The 17479-nt window shown below is 47.8% G+C and overlaps 5 non-coding genes and 3 pseudogenes across 5 annotated transcripts; all 8 read right to left on the bottom strand.

Annotated features, from left to right (window-relative positions):
* Window positions 1–1509: 1509 nt before the first annotated feature.
* Window positions 1510–1611, bottom strand: LOC142654548 (U2 spliceosomal RNA; annotated as a pseudogene).
* Window positions 1612–2853: 1242 nt separating this feature from the next.
* On the bottom strand, window positions 2854–3022 carry LOC142654119 (U2 spliceosomal RNA; annotated as a pseudogene).
* A 6562-nt stretch (window positions 3023–9584) lies between these two features.
* On the bottom strand, window positions 9585–9775 carry LOC142653655 (U2 spliceosomal RNA). Its single transcript, XR_012848579.1, has one exon. It is a non-coding gene; the product is annotated as a U2 spliceosomal RNA (small nuclear RNA).
* A 1238-nt stretch (window positions 9776–11013) lies between these two features.
* On the bottom strand, window positions 11014–11184 carry LOC142653714 (U2 spliceosomal RNA; annotated as a pseudogene).
* Window positions 11185–12422: 1238 nt separating this feature from the next.
* LOC142653193 (U2 spliceosomal RNA) lies at window positions 12423–12613 on the bottom strand. Its single transcript, XR_012848132.1, has one exon. It is a non-coding gene; the product is annotated as a U2 spliceosomal RNA (small nuclear RNA).
* A 1235-nt stretch (window positions 12614–13848) lies between these two features.
* LOC142653192 (U2 spliceosomal RNA) lies at window positions 13849–14039 on the bottom strand. The gene has a single exon (XR_012848131.1). It is a non-coding gene; the product is annotated as a U2 spliceosomal RNA (small nuclear RNA).
* Window positions 14040–15281: 1242 nt separating this feature from the next.
* On the bottom strand, window positions 15282–15472 carry LOC142653676 (U2 spliceosomal RNA). Its single transcript, XR_012848599.1, has one exon. It is a non-coding gene; the product is annotated as a U2 spliceosomal RNA (small nuclear RNA).
* A 1242-nt stretch (window positions 15473–16714) lies between these two features.
* Window positions 16715–16905, bottom strand: LOC142653191 (U2 spliceosomal RNA). The gene has a single exon (XR_012848130.1). It is a non-coding gene; the product is annotated as a U2 spliceosomal RNA (small nuclear RNA).
* Between the last annotated feature and the right edge of the window lie 574 nt (window positions 16906–17479).

Genomic DNA, 17479 nt, shown 5'->3' with positions numbered 1-17479 from the left:
ACTCCAGCAGCTGGAGAGGAAGATGTTAGTGCTGCTGGAGCTGGGTAGAAGGGAGGCTGGGTTGGGAGAGGTGCAGGTGACAGGACCACTGAGATGGGTGGGTAGGAGAAGGTGAGAGCCTCAGTGGGGGTGACAGGGGTTGGGGACGGGGGGGTGGGGAGGGCCGGGCGAGGGAGGGTGGGAAGGGTAGGGCGAGGGAGGGCCGGGAGAGGGGGGGGAGGGACTGTCGTCTTCTTACCATCCTTCTTATTCCCGGTCTTCTGCGCCGCTCGAGCTCTGGCTGGGGCGGGGTTCCCTCTGGCCGGAGCTTTCGCCGCTACAGTTGCCCAGGATCGATCCCTCTTCGGGCAGTCCTTGTAGGAGTGGGCTGCTTGTCCGCAGAGGTTGCACATTGTCCGTTTCGGGCAGTCTTTGGTCTCGTGTCCTGTTACCCGGCAGTTCTTGCAGGCGTCCTCCTTGCAGTCCTTCACCGAATGACCCTTCTTGCTGCATCTCCTGCAGATCTGCGGCATGTCCGGGTAGTAGATGAGGCCGTAGGAGTTGCCCAGCGAGAATGACTGGGGCAGGTGCTGGAGGCCGTCTTCCGCGCTCGAATCCTTGTTCAGTCGGACGATTACCGACCACTTGCCAGTCCAGAAGCCGAGTCCGTTCAGGATGTGGGTGGGTTCCCTCACCACTGTGCAGAACCGCTTCAGGAGCGTGGTGATGTCTTTGCCGGGGGTGTGTGGGTTCCGCATTGAGACCGTCACCCGCCTTTCCTCTCTTTGGACAGGGCAGTTGCCCACAAAGCGAGAGAAAGGGGATTCAGGCCTCGCCGCTTTCACCATCTCCCAGTACCTTCTGCAGATGTTGATCGAAGCGAAGGTCACGAAGAACATCCCGGTCATGAAGGCCTGGATGCTGATGGTCTCCGGCTTAGCGAAGCCCTGGTCCAGGAGCATCTTCTGGCAGAACACTTCTTCCGTCATGTCCGGCACTCTCCCGTCCACCTCCTTCAGCTTCAGGGCCACCGTCTGCTTCATCCAGGGCTCCAGGGTTGGAGCAGCCTGGTTCGGCTTCCTGGTGGCCTGTTGGCTTGAGGAGGCTTCAGGAGGAGATGTCCTGGCCTGGGTCGGCTCACCTGGTCCATCAGCCTTCTTCTTCTGGGTGGCAGGGTTGCTGGTTGAGGCCATGGCTTCTTCCAGCTGTTCCTGTCGCTTGGGGAGGATCTTCGATAGCTCTTTCCCGAAGGGGGCGGAGCTATGCAAATCTTCTCCTTGCTGGCCGAGGTTCTTCCACGAAATTTCTTCCGCAGCGGTTCCTCGTCGAGCTTCTTCTTCTGCGGCCGAGCTTCTTCGAAGATCCCCTTCAGCAGCGGCTCTTCTCCGAAGTTCTCCTTCTTCTTCCCGGCAGCGATCTCCTGGAGCTTCTTCCCCGATGGCGGCTTCTCCCTTCTGGATCGTCGTCTTCGCTGGTTCTTCTCCGCAGTTCGTCGCCGGCTTCGTCTGGAACGCTCTTGGATCGCTAATCTAGTGTTTATAGCCCCCAGTGGTTCTCCGAGCTATCTATCCTTACAAGGACTGATAAGAACAGATACTACACTTGATCTTAGCCAAAAGGCCGAGAAGCGATAACCCGAACGGGCCGCGCGTTGCCCGAGCCTGCCCGATACTGCTGTTCAGCCCTTGCAGCGATTCAGCCTACTTCTAGGCAATTCCATGGGGCCCTGCAGGCTCACACACTCACAGCTACACGGGAGGTGAATAAAGGCCGGAGAGGAAGCCAGACAGGATTTGCTTCTTTTGCTTGCACCACAATGCAGTGCTGAAAGAGGAGGAATCTACATAAAAACGCCTTCCTGGCAACGCCCAAATGCCCTGCTGCCATGCAGATAAACACTGGCAGCAGCAGCAAGTGCATGCCCACAGCCACCCCTTGTTCCTTCACACCTTGTATCAGCTGTAATCCAGTCCAGTCCAGTGCTGCCTGCTGAGCAGCACTGACCAACACTGCCTGGGCCCAGGCTTTTATCTCTGAGGCCCCATTATGATGTCAGAAAGCTGGCTCTGGCTCCTCAGGGCTCCACTATGACACGTGCAAAGTTCCGTCTGAACTTTATATAAGACGGTGCGGCTCAGTCAGTCACTCAGTGTTGCCTGAGAGGGCAACACTGCAACAGCCGGCCGCCAGGCTGTCTTTTTTTGCACAGCTAGTTGCCTCCAGGAGGCCACAAGAGGGAGACAAGGGACTGCAAAATGGAAAATAAGCATCCACCAACTTTACAGACAACTTCTCCTTGCTCCTACAACCTCCATCCTTGCACAGTTTGTTATTCTTCTAGGTAACATAGTAACAAATCCAAATTGCTGCTCTCTTTGTAGGCAAGCAAGGCTTTGTTGCAACTGCAATTCTTACTCCTTCTTGAAATGTAGGGACGACAGTACATTCCATCACATCCATCTAGTGTACACAGGTAGGTCCATTGTGGCTGGCGGGCGGGCGGGCGGGCGGCTTTAATGGCTGTTTGCTGTTCCCCTACTCCACTCCACTATTTGACTGTGGTGCTGCATCAATCAGTGGCTGGCTCAGGTGCAGCTCTTTAACTTACCTAAAAGGGAGGGCGGAGAGAAGACAAGGAAGGTGAATGAGCTGTTCCAATGTGAAATGCCGGAAACACAGACACACAGACGACACAAAACAAGAGGTGGCAATGTATTCATTAATTGCATTTAATCAATTAGCTCATTATCACTCATGCATTGTCCAACAGGTGTTGAAATAATGGGATTAAAAGGGGAGATCCCTTCAGAAAGACAGAAACAATGGCAAACACAAAAAACACTTTTGGAATCTGATTTTAGTCAACACATAAGGAAAGGGTGCACCGGTCCTGGAAATACTGCAATACCAGGTCAATGCGTGGAGTGGACAGAGCAAGCTCTATTTCCATCTCCCTGTTCTAAAAATCCATTTAATATATGGTCCCCAGATAGGGGACGTATCAGATATTAAACTGATAAGAACAGATTTTTTTTTAAGTTGACTACCCCAACTTTGGGGGTAACCGTTTATTTAAAATTTTTCAGGTTTTACAATAAATTAACATTTTTCAACATTTTTACAGGGATTCAAATTTTACAACAATGGTTAAAAAATAAATACAAATTGTCAGATTAAAATCATACAATTTATAAAAGGGCACTTGGTGGCATCATATTATAGAATTCCATTCGCTAAAAAACCATTTTCTACTTAAAACAGGAGAGAATTTTTTGTCTAAAAGATAATACTTGTGCATTTCATAAAAACAAATTCCTAAAATATCATTCACAGATAAAATTTCATGTTTGAATAAAAGAATATTCCTGGCCGCCCACAGAGCTGCTTTAACGCAGTTAGTAATCTTCCATGCCATAATTTTCTGAGTCCTTGTTGGGCACTCCAGACATCCGTAAAAAACGCCTTCACTTGTAATTCTCTTTATTCCGGTTATCTTCTTCATCAAGGGGAGGATTTTTGTCCATATAAGTTGTGAAAAATAACATTGCCAAAAGAGATGTAAGACTGTCTCGTCATCGCGGCATCCTCCCCTTGGACACGCAGCCGAGTTGGTCAGTCCCCTTCGATGCTGGAATGCCCGGCATGGAAGACACTCGTGGGCGCAGCTCCAGGCCAGATCCTTCTGTGAATTAAAAATGAATTTAGCATTAACCATGCTCCAGATAATTTTGCATTTGTTTTCATTAAAATTGCTAATGGGGGCTATTAAAACATTTTCTTTTATTTCCTTTAAAACATATTTACTATTTTTTACATCTTCTATTCTTTTGTCTTTTAGGTTAAAAAGGTTCACTATTTTTTCTAAAATCTTATACTGGTCTGGCAGGTTAAAAGCATATGGCGAGCTTAAAACCGTAGAGAACCATCCGTACCTCCTCATAAAATAGCCAGTGTTAAAACGGATAAAATAAGACCAGTAGTGTTCCTTAAAAACAGTATTAAGACACAGTGTAAAAAAATGGATTAAAAGAAATGCTTTTATATTTGGAAAATCTTTACCACCCATTAGCTTTGGTAACATCACTTTTTCTCTCCTGAGCTTCTCCATCCTAGAATTCCATAAAAATGTAAAACATGCCTTGGTAATCTTTTTTAATAAAATATCAGGGGGAGGGAAAACCATACTTAGATATAATAAAATTGGTAAAATCACCATTTTTGTGATTAAAATTTTTCCCTCCATTGTCAGTTTTCTAAGATTCCATAAACAAATTTTCTTATTAACTTTTTGTGCCACCAAGTCCCAACTGATAAAACCATTGTTTGACTCATTGAAGGAGACCCCTAAAATCTGTACAGACTCCGACACAGGGACTGGAATGTCCTGTAAAATCATATTGCCAATATTTAAAATATTACTTTTATTAAAATTGACTTTAAAACCGGAGGAGCAGCAAAATTGGTATATCTGTTGTAATGCTTTTTGCAGTGACGGGGCGTCCCTGCACAGGACCGCGACATCATCCATGTACCCCACTACTTTTGCCTCTAGTCCCCCCCCGCCCGGCAGGGGGACTCCACATATCTGCTTGTCATTCCTCAATCTGCAGAGTAGAGGCTCGATCGCACATATAAAAAGTAGTGGGGACAAGGGACACCCCTGCTTCACTCCGGAGTTTAAAAGGACATCCTGTGTCTTAAAACCCTTTACTAAAATCTTGCTCGTACAATTTTCATAAAAGGCCTTCAGAGACTGTAAAAAGCCTTCTGGTATACCCATCTTTTCTAAAACCTTAAAAAGATAAAAATGTGATACTCTATCAAAGGCTTTCTCGAAATCTATGGATAAAACCGCCAATCTGCCTTTTCTCTCCTTCGTATCACCAATAGCATCTTTTAAAAGGTTTAAATTGTCCCATATGCTCCTCCCAGGTATCCCACAGACTTGGTTGGAGTGGACGATTTTCTCTATAACAGCCTTTAGCCTATTCGCGCAAATCTTGGCCATTATTTTGTAGTCTGCGTTTAGTAAGGTGATAGGCCTCCAGTTTTTAATATCTGTTTTGTCCCCCTTTTTATAAAGCAGGGACACCTCACCTTTCTTCCAGGACCCCGGGAGGGCTTTTGTTCTAAAAACTTGAGTAAAAAGGGAATAGAGATCCTCTTTTAAAACTCCATAAAATGTGACATAAAACTCTATGGGTATACCATCAGGGCCAGGGACTTTACCTGTTTTAAAACTCTTGATGGTATCTAAAATCTCCTGTTCCGTAATATCCTGTAATAAAAAATCTTTGGAGACAGGATTTAAAACAGCGTCAACCTCCTTCAATGAGTCGTTCATCAAATCAACATTAACAAGCTTTATATTAAAAAGATCCGCATAAAATCTGTGTACCTTTTTTAAAATATTGTCAGTGTTTGTATCTCCATCAACATTGTCTAACAGGGTATGCTTATCGTTAATTTTCTTAAAAAAGTACCTGGAGCAGGTCTCATTTTCCTCGAGGTGTTTCATTTTTGAACGAAAGACAATTTCCTTACCTCTCTGCTCCAGGCACTGGGAGATCTCCTTCCTAATCTCCATAATCTCCTCCTCCACCTGCATACCCTGTTCTCTGAACTTGTATTGGGTCTGCAGACGGGTATTCAAATTAGCAAAAAAATCCTGTTTTTCTTTTGCTTTTCTCCTTCCGATTTTTATGAAAAAGTCTCTTATTTTTATTTTTATTTTCTCCCACCATGAGACTATGGACATATTTGGATGTCTTACCCGTCTGCAGCCCTTATAAAAGGTAATAAAATCAGATAAAATTTGCGGATCATCTAAAAGGGAAACGTTCATTTTCCAGGCTTTTTTGACAGTATTTTTCCCAATATCATTTTTAACTTTAAAATACAATAATTTATGATCAGATAAAACATTGGGATTAAGATCACATTTAAAAGGCAGTACTTGATAAGAGCAGAATATAAAATCGATCCTGGAGCTACAGTTCACATTGCTCCAGGTGACGCCGGCCTCTGCAGATAAATTGCTGTTACATTTCTTAAAAACATCAGTAAGTTTAAAATCAGTAACTATATCTTTTAATAATGAGGAGGTTTTGTCATAATTCCTGCTTACTGAGTTAGAGAACCGGCGTTCCCCCTTTAAAATACAATTAAAATCACCCGCTAAAACAAGTGGCTCTGAATCGTTTAAAAAAAGGGGTAAAATCTCTAGCATTCTAGCTCTTTCATTCTTGTCCGAGGACCCATAAAAATTTAAAAACTGCCATCTAATACCGTCTATAAAAGCTTTGACCAATAAAATTCTACCTGGTAAAATTTCATTAAAACTGTCAATTAAAACGTTCCCTTTAAATAAAATGGCGACACCTGCGGCTCTGGAATCGTTAGACCCGGACCACACTGAAGGTCCGAGTCTCCAGTCTTCCTTATATTTGTTGTAGTTCGTGCGATGTGGGATACAGCATTCCTGTAGGAAAAAAACGGTGGCGGAAAAAATAGAAAGATAGTCAAACAGGGCAGCTCTTCTCGTCTTAGAATGCACGCTCCTAACATTTAAGGAAATGCCACCTAACTCTGCCATGAGGAAAAGGGAAAAGAGACAGTCTTATGTAATCTTACCCGAGGTGGCCTCAGCAGTCCTCGGCGTTACCAGAGACCTCACTCGAACTCTCATCGCCCTCCGACTTCAAACCGACTGTATAACTTGAGGAGATTGGAGAGGAACTCATGTCAGACAGCTGACCCCCCGCCATACCTGAGGCACTTATCGAAAATGGGTCCCAGATGGACTCCACGGGCAAGGTTTCTGGAGCATTTTGTATGGCAGCCTCCTCCCCTACGATAGGGGCAGGAAACGCACTCGCGGCCGTTTCAGGGACTTCTGTCACCTCAGAGGCAGCTATGCTTGTCTCCCCCAACTGGCGAGAAGGGGGGAGACCTTCAGCTGGTGCTTCCGGGGGCGCGTCAACTGGTTTCCCTGCTTTCGCTCTAGCAGGTACTCCCATCGGCACCCCCGCTGCCACCTCTGAGTACGCCCTACGCCTCTTAGACCTAGCTGCCGCTCCACCCGGGTCCTCTGCCTCAGGTACAGGCTGACCCAGCATCTCCTGCGGCCCAGGCGGATCAGCTTCATCCGAACTACCCATCTCCTCCGTTTCCTGAGGGGGCTTTTTCGTCCGCTGATCACTGGCTCTTCTCTTAAACCGCCTTTGCTCCTTTGGGTCACCTGTTTGGGGGGGTCTGCTGGAGGTGTCCATGTCATCTGCCTCTTCACCTCTTGGTTCCTCTCCTTGTGCGGGGGCGATCTGGCCTGCTGGCTGCTCTGGACGCCTCGGCCGGACCTCGGGTTGTTCCGATCTGTGGGGACAAGTAGCATATAGATGACCAACTCGGCTGCAAAAACGACACCTTTTCCCCAGAGGGCAAGATTTGGCCTCGTGCTCAGAGCTGCCACAGTTCCTACAGGTGCTTTCGCAGAACTCTTTGGTGTGACCGTACTTTTGACATTTTCTACAGAATGGAGGCATTCCTGTATAAAAAAGATCTCCTGCCATATCTCCTAATTTAAAGCGTGCTGGCGGCAACATTATCCCCCCTGCTGTATTGGCATCTCTATAACAAGTTACTAAAAATCTCCACTTTGACGTCCAAACTCCAACTTCGTTCATTATTTTGCCAATACATTTTACACTTTTGAAATAGGGGGATAAAAAGGACATCACATCTTTTAAATCAGCAAACGGGCAGTACATTTTTATCACAATCATCTTAGTGATGTCCAACACATGTTCGTAAAATTCAATACCGTCCAGTCTCGGATCGTTTTTTACCATGTATGCCGCCAGCAGATCTTGGAACACTCCATTCTGTACAAAAGTTATGTCGTATGTTCTTCTCCTAGGATAGTCTTGTACCGCCAATATCTCCCGCTTCTGAATGTTGAAAATGCCAACAAGCACGGTCTCCACCAAGAACTTCAGGCCGCAGGTCGTCGCCTTCTCTTCTGATACAATAACACGGATTGTATTCTTTATCCGGGCATACGCCGGTATCTCACCAGGACTTTCGTCCATGGTGAGGGGTTTTCACGGAAAGTTACGCCACCCGTTGGTGACGTAACGTCTACGCAGCTTTCCCCTTTTCGGCCGAAGCCTACACGGGGGATATGTGGATCGCAACTCGTTGCTCAGGACTAAGCCTCTCTCCCAAATAGCAGCACGGGGGTGAAGTCCAGGCGAACCTGGACGATCCCCCGAGGCCGAGAGAGAGGGTACCTGAGCACCTCCTAACCAAGACCAGGCAGCACTGACTACAAGTAATCAGAACTACACTTGATCTCAGCCAGAAGGCCGAGAAGCGATAACCCGAACGGGCCGCGCGTTGCCCGAGCCTGCCCGATACTGCTGTTCAGCCCTTGCAGCGATTCAGCCTACTTCTAAGCAATTCCATGGGGCCCTGCAGGCTCACACACTCACAGCTACACGGGAGGTGAATAAAGGCCGGAGAGGAAGCCAGACAGGATTTGCTTCTTTTGCTTGCACCACAATGCAGTGCTGAAAGAGGAGGAATCTACATAAAAACGCCTTCCTGGCAACGCCCAAATGCCCTGCTGCCATGCAGATAAACACTGGCAGCGGCAGCAAGTGCATGCCCACAGCCACCCCTTGTTCCTTCACACCTTGTATCAGCTGTAATCCAGTCCAGTCCAGTGCTGCCTGCTGAGCAGCACTGACCAACACTGCCTGGGCCCAGGCTTTTATCTCTGAGGCCCCATTATGATGTCAGAAAGCTGGCTCTGGCTCCTCAGGGCTCCACTATGACACGTGCAAAGTTCCGTCTGAACTTTATATAAGACGGTGCGGCTCAGTCAGTCACTCAGTGTTGCCTGAGAGGGCAACACTGCAACAGCCGGCCGCCAGGCTGTCTTTTTTTGCACAGCTAGTTGCCTCCAGGAGGCCACAAGAGGGAGACAAGGGACTGCAAAATGGAAAATAAGCATCCACCAACTTTACAGACAACTTCTCCTTGCTCCTACAACCTCCATCCTTGCACAGTTTGTTATTCTTCTAGGTAACATAGTAACAAATCCAAATTGCTGCTCTCTTTGTAGGCAAGCAAGGCTTTGTTGCAACTGCAATTCTTACTCCTTCTTGAAATGTAGGGACGACAGTACATTCCATCACATCCATCTAGTGTACACAGGTAGGTCCATTGTGGCGGGCGGGCGGCTTTAATGGCTGTTTGCTGTTCCCCTACTCCACTCCACTATTTGACTGTGGTGCTGCATCAATCAGTGGCTGGCTCAGGTGCAGCTCTTTAACTTACCTAAAAGGGAGGGCGGAGAGAAGACAAGGAAGGTGAATGAGCTGTTCCAATGTGAAATGCCGGAAACACAGACACACAGACGACACAAAACAAGAGGTGGCAATGTATTCATTAATTGCATTTAATCAATTAGCTCATTATCACTCATGCATTGTCCAACAGGTGTTGAAATAATGGGATTAAAAGGGGAGATCCCTTCAGAAAGACAGAAACAATGGCAAACACAAAAAACACTTTTGGAATCTGATTTTAGTCAACACATAAGGAAAGGGTGCACCGGTCCTGGAAATACTGCAATACCAGGTCAATGCGTGGAGTGGACAGAGCAAGCTCTATTTCCATCTCCCTGTTCTAAAAATCCATTTAATATATGGTCCCCAGATAGGGGACGTATCAGATATTAAACTGATAAGAACAGATAATACACTTGATCTTAGCCAAAAGGCCGAGAAGCGATAACCCGAACGGGCCGCGCGTTGCCCGAGCCTGCCCGATACTGCTGTTCAGCCCTTGCAGCGATTCAGCCTACTTCTAGGCAATTCCATGGGGCCCTGCAGGCTCACACACTCACAGCTACACGGGAGGTGAATAAAGGCCGGAGAGGAAGCCAGACAGGATTTGCTTCTTTTGCTTGCACCACAATGCAGTGCTGAAAGAGGAGGAATCTACATAAAAACGCCTTCCTGGCAACGCCCAAATGCCCTGCTGCCATGCAGATAAACACTGGCAGCGGCAGCAAGTGCATGCCCACAGCCACCCCTTGTTCCTTCACACCTTGTATCAGCTGTAATCCAGTCCAGTCCAGTGCTGCCTGCTGAGCAGCACTGACCAACACTGCCTGGGCCCAGGCTTTTATCTCTGAGGCCCCATTATGATGTCAGAAAGCTGGCTCTGGCTCCTCAGGGCTCCACTATGACACGTGCAAAGTTCCGTCTGAACTTTATATAAGACGGTGCGGCTCAGTCAGTCACTCAGTGTTGCCTGAGAGGGCAACACTGCAACAGCCGGCCGCCAGGCTGTCTTTTTTTGCACAGCTAGTTGCCTCCAGGAGGCCACAAGAGGGAGACAAGGGACTGCAAAATGGAAAATAAGCATCCACCAACTTTACAGACAACTTCTCCTTGCTCCTACAACCTCCATCCTTGCACAGTTTGTTATTCTTCTAGGTAACATAGTAACAAATCCAAATTGCTGCTCTCTTTGTAGGCAAGCAAGGCTTTGTTGCAACTGCAATTCTTACTCCTTCTTGAAATGTAGGGACGACAGTACATTCCATCACATCCATCTAGTGTACACAGGTAGGTCCATTGTGGCGGGCGGGCGGGCGGGCGGCTTTAATGGCTGTTTGCTGTTCCCCTACTCCACTCCACTATTTGACTGTGGTGCTGCATCAATCAGTGGCTGGCTCAGGTGCAGCTCTTTAACTTACCTAAAAGGGAGGGCGGAGAGAAGACAAGGAAGGTGAATGAGCTGTTCCAATGTGAAATGCCGGAAACACAGACACACAGACGACACAAAACAAGAGGTGGCAATGTATTCATTAATTGCATTTAATCAATTAGCTCATTATCACTCATGCATTGTCCAACAGGTGTTGAAATAATGGGATTAAAAGGGGAGATCCCTTCAGAAAGACAGAAACAATGGCAAACACAAAAAACACTTTTGGAATCTGATTTTAGTCAACACATAAGGAAAGGGTGCACCGGTCCTGGAAATACTGCAATACCAGGTCAATGCGTGGAGTGGACAGAGCAAGCTCTATTTCCATCTCCCTGTTCTAAAAATCCATTTAATATATGGTCCCCAGATAACTGATAAGAACAGATACTACACTTGATCTTAGCCAAAAGGCCGAGAAGCGATAACCCGAACGGGCCGCGCGTTGCCCGAGCCTGCCCAATACTGCTGTTCAGCCCTTGCAGCGATTCAGCCTACTTCTAGGCAATTCCATGGGGCCCTGCAGGCTCACACACTCACAGCTACACGGGAGGTGAATAAAGGCCGGAGAGGAAGCCAGACAGGATTTGCTTCTTTTGCTTGCACCACAATGCAGTGCTGAAAGAGGAGGAATCTACATAAAAACGCCTTCCTGGCAACGCCCAAATGCCCTGCTGCCATGCAGATAAACACTGGCAGCGGCAGCAAGTGCATGCCCACAGCCACCTCTTGTTCCTTCACACCTTGTATCAGCTGTAATCCAGTCCAGTCCAGTGCTGCCTGCTGAGCAGCACTGACCAACACTGCCTGGGCCCAGGCTTTTATCTCTGAGGCCCCATTATGATGTCAGAAAGCTGGCTCTGGCTCCTCAGGGCTCCACTATGACACGTGCAAAGTTCCGTCTGAACTTTATATAAGACGGTGCGGCTCAGTCAGTCACTCAGTGTTGCCTGAGAGGGCAACACTGCAACAGCCGGCCGCCAGGCTGTCTTTTTTTGCACAGCTAGTTGCCTCCAGGAGGCCACAAGAGGGAGACAAGGGACTGCAAAATGGAAAATAAGCATCCACCAACTTTACAGACAACTTCTCCTTGCTCCTACAACCTCCATCCTTGCACAGTTTGTTATTCTTCTAGGTAACATAGTAACAAATCCAAATTGCTGCTCTCTTTGTAGGCAAGCAAGGCTTTGTTGCAACTGCAATTCTTACTCCTTCTTGAAATGTAGGGACGACAGTACATTCCATCACATCCATCTAGTGTACACAGGTAGGTCCATTGTGGCGGGCGGGCGGGCGGGCGGCTTTAATGGCTGTTTGCTGTTCCCCTACTCCACTCCACTATTTGACTGTGGTGCTGCATCAATCAGTGGCTGGCTCAGGTGCAGCTCTTTAACTTACCTAAAAGGGAGGGCGGAGAGAAGACAAGGAAGGTGAATGAGCTGTTCCAATGTGAAATGCAGGAAACACAGACACACAGACGACACAAAACAAGAGGTGGCAATGTATTCATTAATTGCATTTAATCAATTAGCTCATTATCATTCATGCATTGTCCAACAGGTGTTGAAATAATGGGATTAAAAGGGGAGATCCCTTCAGAAAGACAGAAACAATGGCAAACACAAAAAACGCTTTTGGAATCTGATTTTAGTCAACACATAAGGAAAGGGTGCACCGGTCCTGGAAATACTGCAATACCAGGTCAATGCGTGGAGTGGACAGAGCAAGCTCTATTTCCATCTCCCTGTTCTAAAAATCCATTTAATATATGGTCCCCAGATAGGGGACGTATCAGATATTAAACTGATAAGAACAGATACTACACTTGATCTTAGCCAAAAGGCCGAGAAGCGATAACCCGAACGGGCCGCGCGTTGCCCGAGCCTGCCCGATACTGCTGTTCAGCCCTTGCAGCGATTCAGCCTACTTCTAGGCAATTCCATGGGGCCCTGCAGGCTCACACACTCACAGCTACACGGGAGGTGAATAAAGGCCGGAGAGGAAGCCGGACAGGATTTGCTTCTTTTGCTTGCACCACAATGCAGTGCTGAAAGAGGAGGAATCTACATAAAAACGCCTTCCTGGCAACGCCCAAATGCCCTGCTGCCATGCAGATAAACACTGGCAGCGGCAGCAAGTGCATGCCCACAGCCACCCCTCGTTCCTTCACACCTTGTATCAGCTGTAATCCAGTCCAGTCCAGTGCTGCCTGCTGAGCAGCACTGACCAACACTGCCTGGGCCCAGGCTTTTATCTCTGAGGCCCCATTATGATGTCAGAAAGCTGGCTCTGGCTCCTCAGGGCTCCACTATGACACGTGCAAAGTTCCGTCTGAACTTTATATAAGACGGTGCGGCTCAGTCAGTCACTCAGTGTTGCCTGAGAGGGCAACACTGCAACAGCCGGCCGCCAGGCTGTCTTTTTTTGCACAGCTAGTTGCCTCCAGGAGGCCACAAGAGGGAGACAAGGGACTGCAAAATGGAAAATAAGCATCCACCAACTTTACAGACAACTTCTCCTTGCTCCTACAACCTCCATCCTTGCACAGTTTGTTATTCTTCTAGGTAACATAGTAACAAATCCAAATTGCTGCTCTCTTTGTAGGCAAGCAAGGCTTTGTTGCAACTGCAATTCTTACTCCTTCTTGAAATGTAGGGACGACAGTACATTCCATCACATCCATCTAGTGTACACAGGTAGGTCCATTGTGGCGGGCGGGCGGGCGGCTTTAATGGCTGTTTGCTGTTCCCCTACTCCACTCCACTATTTGACTGTGGTGCTGCATCAATCAGTGGCTGGCTCAGGTGCAGCTCTTTAACTTACCTAAAAGGGAGGGCGGAGAGAAGACAAGGAAGGTGAATGAGCTGTTCCAATGTGAAATGCCGGAAACACAGACACACAGACGACACAAAACAAGAGGTGGCAATGTATTCATTAATTGCATTTAATCAATTAGCTCATTATCACTCATGCATTGTCCAACAGGTGTTGAAATAATGGGATTAAAAGGGGAGATCCCTTCAGAAAGACAGAAACAATGGCAAACACAAAAAAACACTTTTGGAATCTGATTTTAGTCAACACATAAGGAAAGGGTGCACCGGTCCTGGAAATACTGCAATACCAGGTCAATGCGTGGAGTGGACAGAGCAAGCTCTATTTCCATCTCCCTGTTCTAAAAATCCATTTAATATATGGTCCCCAGATAGGGGACGTATCAGATATTAAACTGATAAGAACAGATACTACACTTGATCTTAGCCAAAAGGCCGAGAAGCGATAACCCGAACGGGCCGCGCGTTGCCCGAGCCTGCCCGATACTGCTGTTCAGCCCTTGCAGCGATTCAGCCTACTTCTAGGCAATTCCATGGTGCCCTGCAGGCTCACACACTCACAGCTACACGGGAGGTGAATAAAGGCCGGAGAGGAAGCCAGACAGGATTTGCTTCTTTTGCTTGCACCACAATGCAGTGCTGAAAGAGGAGGAATCTACATAAAAACGCCTTCCTGGCAACGCCCAAATACCCTGCTGCCATGCAGATAAACACTGGCAGCGGCAGCAAGTGCATGCCCACAGCCACCCCTTGTTCCTTCACACCTTGTATCAGCTGTAATCCAGTCCAGTCCGGTGCTGCCTGCTGAGCAGCACTGACCAACACTGCCTGGGCCCAGGCTTTTATCTCTGAGGCCCCATTATGATGTCAGAAAGCTGGCTCTGGCTCCTCAGGGCTCCACTATGACACGTGCAAAGTTCCGTCTGAACTTTATATAAGACGGTGCGGCTCAGTCAGTCACTCAGTGTTGCCTGAGAGGGCAACACTGCAACAGCCGGCCGCCAGGCTGTCTTTTTTTGCACAGCTAGTTGCCTCCAGGAGGCCACAAGAGGGAGACAAGGGACTGCAAAATGGAAAATAAGCATCCACCAACTTTACAGACAACTTCTCCTTGCTCCTACAACCTCCATCCTTGCACAGTTTGTTATTCTTCTAGGTAACATAGTAACAAATCCAAATTGCTGCTCTCTTTGTAGGCAAGCAAGGCTTTGTTGCAACTGCAATTCTTACTCCTTCTTGAAATGTAGGGACGACAGTACATTCCATCACATCCATCTAGTGTACACAGGTAGGTACATTGTGGCGGGCGGGCGGGCGGGCGGGCGGCTTTAATGGCTGTTTGCTGTTCCCCTACTCCACTCCATTATTTGACTGTGGTGCTGCATCAATCAGTGGCTGGCTCAGGTGCAGCTCTTTAACTTACCTAAAAGGGAGGGCGGAGAGAAGACAAGGAAGGTGAATGAGCTGTTCCAATGTGAAATGCCGGAAACACAGACACACAGACGACACAAAACAAGAGGTGGCAATGTATTCATTAATTGCATTTAATCAATTAGCTCATTATCACTCATGCATTGTCCAACAGGTGTTGAAATAATGGGATTAAAAGGGGAGATCCCTTCAGAAAGACAGAAACAATGGCAAACACAAAAAACACTTTTGGAATCTGATTTTAGTCAACACATAAGGAAAGGGTGCACCGGTCCTGGAAATACTGCAATACCAGGTCAATGTGTGGAGTGGACAGAGCAAGCTCTATTTCTATCTCCCTGTTCTAAAAATCCATTTAATATATGGTCCCCAGATAGGGGACGTATCAGATATTAAACTGATAAGAACAGATACTACACTTGATCTTAGCCAAAAGGCCGAGAAGCGATAACCCGAACGGGCCGCGCGTTGCCCGAGCCTGCCCGATACTGCTGTTCAGCCCTTGCAGCGATTCAGCCTACTTCTAGGCAATTCCATGGGGCCCTGCAGGCTCACACACTCACAGCTACACGGGAGGTGAATAAAGGCCGGAGAGGAAGCCAGACAGGATTTGCTTCTTTTGCTTGCACCACAATGCAGTGCTGAAAGAGGAGGAATCTACATAAAAACGCCTTCCTGGCAACGCCCAAATGCCCTGCTGCCATGCAGATAAACACTGGCAGCGGCAGCAAGTGCATGCCCACAGCCACCCCTTGTTCCTTCACACCTTGTATCAGCTGTAATCCAGTCCAGTCCAGTGCTGCCTGCTGAGCAGCACTGACCAACACTGCCTGGGCCCAGGCTTTTATCTCTGAGGCCCCATTATGATGTCAGAAAGCTGGCTCTGGCTCCTCAGGGCTCCACTATGACACGTGCAAAGTTCCGTCTGAACTTTATATAAGACGGTGCGGCTCAGTCAGTCACTCAGTGTTGCCTGAGAGGGCAACACTGCAACAGCCGGCCGCCAGGCTGTCTTTTTTTGCACAGCTAGTTGCCTCCAGGAGGCCACAAGAGGGAGACAAGGGACTGCAAAATGGAAAATAAGCATCCACCAACTTTACAGACAACTTCTCCTTGCTCCTACAACCTCCATCCTTGCACAGTTTGTTATTCTTCTAGGTAACATAGTAACAAATCCAAATTGCTGCTCTCTTTGTAGGCAAGCAAGGCTTTGTTGCAACTGCAATTCTTACTCCTTCTTGAAATGTAGGGACGACAGTACATTCCATCACATCCATCTAGTGTACACAGGTAGGTCCATTGTGGCGGGCGGGCGGGCGGGCGGGCGGCTTTAATGGCTGTTTGCTGTTCCCCTACTCCACTCCACTATTTGACTGTGGTGCTGCATCAATCAGTGGCTGGCTCAGGTGCAGCTCTTTAACTTACCTAAAAGGGAGGGCGGAGAGAAGACAAGGAAGGTGAATGAGCTGTTCCAATGTGAAATGCCGGAAACACAGACACACAGACGACACAAAACAAGAGGTGGCAATGTATTCATTAATTGCATTTAATCAATTAGCTCATTATCACTCATGCATTGTCCAACAGGTGTTGAAATAATGGGATTAAAAGGGGAGATCCCTTCAGAAAGACAGAAACAATGGCAAACACAAAAAACACTTTTGGAATCTGATTTTAGTCAACACATAAGGAAAGGGTGCACCGGTCCTGGAAATACTGCAATACCAGGTCAATGCGTGGAGTGGACAGAGCAAGCTCTATTTCCATCTCCCTGTTCTAAAAATCCATTTAATATATGGTCCCCAGATAGGGGACGTATCAGATATTAAACTGATAAGAACAGATACTACACTTGATCTTAGCCAAAAGGCCGAGAAGCGATAACCCGAACGGGCCGCGCGTTGCCCGAGCCTGCCCGATACTGCTGTTCAGCCCTTGCAGCGATTCAGCCTACTTCTAGGCAATTCCATGGGGCCCTGCAGGCTCACACACTCACAGCTACACGGGAGGTGAATAAAGGCCGGAGAGGAAGCCAGACAGGATTTGCTTCTTTTGCTTGCACCACAATGCAGTGCTGAAAGAGGAGGAATCTACATAAAAACGCCTTCCTGGCAACGCCCAAATGCCCTGCTGCCATGCAGATAAACACTGGCAACGGCAGCAAGTGCATGCCCACAGCCACCCCTTGTTCCTTCACACCTTGTATCAGCTGTAATCCAGTCCAGTCCAGTGCTGCCTGCTGAGCAGCACTGACCAACACTGCCTGGGCCCAGGCTTTTATCTCTCAGGCCCCATTATGATGTCAGAAAGCTGGCTCTGGCTCCTCAGGGCTCCACTATGACACGTGCAAAGTTCCGTCTGAACTTTATATAAGACGGTGCGGCTCAGTCAGTCACTCAGTGTTGCCTGAGAGGGCAACACTGCAACAGCCGGCCGCCAGGCTGTCTTTTTTTGCA

Source organism: Rhinoderma darwinii, chromosome 5, assembly GCF_050947455.1.
Source record: "Rhinoderma darwinii isolate aRhiDar2 chromosome 5, aRhiDar2.hap1, whole genome shotgun sequence".
Lineage (NCBI taxonomy): Eukaryota > Metazoa > Chordata > Amphibia > Anura > Rhinodermatidae > Rhinoderma > Rhinoderma darwinii.
Note: the sequence above shows the minus strand (reverse complement) of the source record. Positions and strands in the feature narration are given on the sequence as shown.